This window comes from Macrobrachium nipponense, chromosome 26 (genome assembly GCF_015104395.2).
Source record: "Macrobrachium nipponense isolate FS-2020 chromosome 26, ASM1510439v2, whole genome shotgun sequence".
Taxonomy (NCBI): domain Eukaryota; kingdom Metazoa; phylum Arthropoda; class Malacostraca; order Decapoda; family Palaemonidae; genus Macrobrachium; species Macrobrachium nipponense.
In genome coordinates, this window is record NC_087215.1 from 5,149,197 (window position 1) to 5,154,196 (window position 5,000).

General features: G+C 33.4%; 1 long non-coding RNA gene across 1 annotated transcript in view; it reads left to right on the forward strand.

Annotated features, from left to right (window-relative positions):
* Positions 1-3,439, forward strand: part of LOC135199977 (uncharacterized) — an 11,045-nt gene extending 7,606 nt beyond the window's left edge. Inside the window, exons 3-4 of the long non-coding RNA XR_010311160.1 lie at positions 2,577-2,674; positions 3,058-3,439. This is a non-coding gene — a long non-coding RNA (uncharacterized LOC135199977). The remainder of the gene's footprint in view (positions 1-2,576; positions 2,675-3,057) is intronic.
* The last annotated feature ends 1,561 nt before the right edge of the window (positions 3,440-5,000 follow it).

Consider the following 5,000-nt stretch of genomic DNA (forward strand, 5'->3'; position numbering starts at 1 on the left):
CATAGTCCCAGAGGATCTTTGCCTGGTCGTTTTCTATCACTCCCTCTGGTTGGTGCTCGTACCTCTTATTACTGCAAGGTACCTGATGTTTCTTGCAAAGGCTCCAGTGGAGGGCTTTTGCCACTGAATCATGCCTCTTTTTGTACTGGTTCTGTGCAAGTGCCGGGCATTCGCTTGCTATGTGGTTTATGGTTTCATTTTTCGTATTGCACTTCCTACATATGGGAGAGATGTTATTTCCGTCTATCGTTCTTTGAACATATCTGGTTCTTAGGGCCTGATCTTGTGCCGCTGTTATCATTCCTTCAGTTTCCTTCTTTAGCTCTCCCCTCTGTAACCATTGCCAGGTGTCATCGCTGGTTAGTTCTTTAGTCTGTCTCATGTATTGTCCGTGCATTGGTTTGTTGTGCCAGTCCTCTGTTCTGTCTGTCATTCTCCTGTCTCTGTATATTTCTGGTCTTCGGTCTACTTTTATTAGTCCTTCTTCCCATGCACTCTTTAGCCACTCGTCTTCACTGGTTTTCAGATATTACCCCAGTGCTCTGTTCTCGATGTTGACGCAGTCCTCTAAACTTAATAGTCCTCTCCCTCCTTCCTTTCGTGCTATGTATAGTCTGTCCGTATTTGCTCTTGGGTGTAGTGCTTTGTGTATTGTCATATGTTTCCTGGTTTTCTGATCTATGCTGCGGAGTTCTGCCTTTGTCCATTCCACTATTCCTGCGCTGTATTTGATTACTGGCACTGCCCATGTGTTTATGGCTTTTATCATATTTCCAGCGTTGAGTTTTGACTTGAGTATCGCCTTCAGTCTCTGCATATATTCTTTCCTAATCGTGTCCTTCATCTCTTGGTGTTTTATATCCCCTCCTTCCATTATTCCCAGGTATTTGTATCCTTTCTGATCTATGTGTTTGATGTTGCTCCCATCTGGTAGCTTTATCCCTTCAGTTCTTGTTACTTTGCCTTTTTGTATGTTGACTAAGGCACATTTTTCTATTCCAAACTCCATCCTGATGTCCCCAGATACAATCCTTACAGTCTGGATTAGGGTATCTATTTCCTTGATGCTTTTACCATACAGCTTGATGTCGTCCATGAACATCAGATGGTTGATTCTGTTTCCTCTTTTCTTGAGTTGGTACCCGGCATCCATCTTCTGTAGTACTTTTGTCATGGGAATCATGGCTACTACGAAGAGTAGTGGCGACAGTGAGTCGCCCTGGAAGATCCCTCTCCTGATATTAACCTCTGCTAGTCTTATTCCAGAGCTTGTAAGTATTGTATTCCAGTTGCACATTGTATTTTTGAGGAAGCTGATGGTGTTTTCCTCTGCCCCATATATTTTCAGGCATTCTATTAGCCATGTGTGTGGTATCATGTCGGAGGCTTTCTTATAGTCTATCCATGCCATGCTTAGGTTGGTTTTCCTTCTCCTACTGTTCTTCATTACCATTTTGTCTATCAGGAGCTGGTCTTTTGTGCCCCTACACTTCCTTCTGCAGCCTTTCTGTTGGTGGGGGATGGTGTTTGTCTCCTCTAGGTAGTTGTATAGCCTTTCACTGATGATACCTGTTAGTAACTTCCACATATGGGTAGGCAGGTGACATGCCGTAGTTACTGGCTATTATTTCCCTTACTTTGTCTTTGTTACTAAGGATGTTCTTCCTGTGGTCATCCATTTTGGGTGCTTGTGATTTGAGATACAATGCTGGATTTGTTCTGCTATTCGTGGGTGCAGACCTTGAAGTTTTGAGGCAGTATCATGGACTTCATCGGGAACCTGGGGCTTTCCAGTTTGGTATTTTTTCTTTAGTTGGTGTCTGACTGTGTCTGTCGTGATCTCTGTGAATCTTTGTTTTATTCTCCCTGTTTTCTTCTTCCTTGACTTCCTGGAGCCATGTTGCATGTTTGTTGTGTGATACCAGATTGCTCCATAGTTTTTTTCCCAGAGTCTCTTACTTGGTTCGGCTTCAGGAATTTCTGGGTGGTGTCTTCCCCTCTTAGTGGCTGTATAGTCTTTCTCTGGTTGGTTTCGAATAGTTTGTTCTGTGGTATCCCTTATTCCTGTTCATGTACCGTTGGATCTTATGTGCTTTGGCCTTAAGACTCTGTTTTACATCTTCTATTGTGTTGTTTAGTCCCCTCTCTTGTACTTTATTTATTATTATTATTATTATTATTATTATTATTATTATTATTATTATTATTATTATTATTATTATTACTCAGAAGACAAGCCCTATTCATAAGGAATAAGCCCACCAAAGGGGGCCACTGACTAGTAATTCAAGAAACTTCCAAAGAATATTATGTTCATTTGAAGGAAGTAACAGTATGGTAAAAGGAATTACAGAAAGAAGAAATCAGTTACTAGCAAAGAAAAACTATGTAAAAAAATAAAGATGGAAATGTATCAATTGCTAAAAAAAATGATAAGTAGACAGATAAAAATATAATTCATGCATTGCAATACAAGGGAATTGTTTCGATTAGACGACAATCAGAAATTAGCCATTTCCACTCTTCAAACAGTTAAAGTATTGTGGTATACCAATGACCTTTTTCCTTTATTCCAGAATCAGGATGAGGTAACGATAACCTATCCAGAATACACACCACGACCGACTCCAGAAAATAAGATGTGTCAGTGAGATGAGGATAAAAAAATGATATGGTAAGACCCTCTGTATTACATATACATATATACCAATTTAAAGAAGAATTTTAACCACATTTTCAATACCTTTCTCAAATTACTCAGCTATATAAGTCAAATAAGGTAAAATAAAAAAAGGTCCCTATGTCTATATCCTTGAATTGAACCAAAGGAGTATCCAACCTTTACACGACCCTCACTAGAATTCTACAGGGTGTCCATAAAGTCTCAGTACCATTATGAATAATAAATACTTGTAATGGTACTGGGACTTTATGAACACTGTATTTTTCACGTAAATGTCCCCCTTACTTAGAATTACCTGAGGCAAATTCAGCCCTGAATAATGTCCAGGTGATAAGTGATGTCAGTTATGCTAATTAACAAGTGCCCCTCCACAGATTCGCGGTTGCGACAGTAACCAATGGCCCAGCAGCTATTCAGGAAATTAGAAAAGTTTTCAAGTTGTTTATTCTTAAAAAGTAACCCTTATTGCGAATGAAATTTCCTGCAGCTAGTATATTATTATTTCTATATATGTAACCCTTATTGGGAACGCAATTTCCTGCAGTTATTATATTATTATATCTTAAACGTAACCCTTATTTGGAATGCAATTTCCTGCAGTTATTATATTATTTTATTTTAAGTGTAATTGTTATTTGGAATGCAATTTCCTGCACTTATTATATTATTATATTTTAAATGTAATTGTTATTTGAATGCAATTTCCTGCAGTTATTATATTATTATATTTTAAATGTAACTCTTATATGGAATGCAATTTCCTGCAGTTATTATATATATATATATATATATATATATATATATATATATATATATATATATATATATATATATATATATGTATGTATGTTTTATATATATATATATATATATATATATATATATAGATATATATATATATATATTTATATATACATATATATAATATATATATATATATATATATATATATATATATATATATATATATATATAGATATATATTATATTATATTATATTATATTCAATATGTAACCTTTATTAGGAATCAAGTACCCTTTAGTTATTATATTAATTTCCTGCAGTTATCATATTAATATTTATATGTAACCCTTATTGGGAATTGAATTTTCTGCAGTTTTTATATAACATTCAATATGTAACCCTTATTGGGAATCAAGTACCCTATAGTTATTACATTATATTCAATATGTAAACCTTATTGGGAATTGAATTCAACATGTAACCCTTATTGAGCATCAAGAACCCTGTAGTTATTATATTATATTCAGTATGTAACCCTATTGGGAATGAATTTCTTTCTGCAGGGGGGGGGGGTTTATATTACATTAAATAATGTAACCCTTTAATTAGGAATTCAATTTCCTTCAGTTTTTATATAACATTCAATATGTAACCCTTATAGGGAATCAAGTACCTTACAGTTATTGCATTATATTCAATATGTAACCATTATTGGGAATTGAATTCAATATGTAACCCTTATTGAGCATCAAGTACCCTGCAGTTATTTTATTATACTCAATATGTAACCCTTATTAGGAATTGATTTATCTGCATTTATTATATTATTTTCAATGTGTCAATGTTCTAAAGATTCTGAAGTAGTGATTCTTTTTATGTAAGAAACTAACTGACAGTTATGTGTTTTGCGTCAACATCTGACAGTAATATTTTCAAAGCAGTATATATATATAATATATATATTATATATATATATATATATATATATATAATATATATATATATATATATATATATAGTATATGTATATTGTGTGTATATATATATATATAATATATATATATATATATATAGAATTCTATATATATATATATAATATCTTATATATATATATATATATATATATATATATATATATATATATATCCTTAGAAGACGGAGTTGCCGCTCTATGTACATCTCATCAGGGGAAACCATAGGGAAAGGCATCGTACTCAGGTACATTTATTTCGCCGACGTTTCACGACTCTAGTCGCATTCTCAAGGCTATAATTAAAGATAAACACACAAACATTAAAACTACGCACTGCATAATTCATAAAAATTACGCAATATTTAAAAATTCAATGAACATCAACATCAGAATGTAGAACATTTAAAAATTTATGAATCTCTTAAAACAGAAAAACATACTGAGTGCTAACTACAGTACAGTTACATTAAAATTATTTAAAAAATTACAGAAAAAAGTATACAAAATTACGATATGGGTGTAAAAACAATTAAAAATAAATAAATACACTAAAACAGAAAGGCTATTCTATACCTTATCCTCGCAAAGGACGGGCAGTG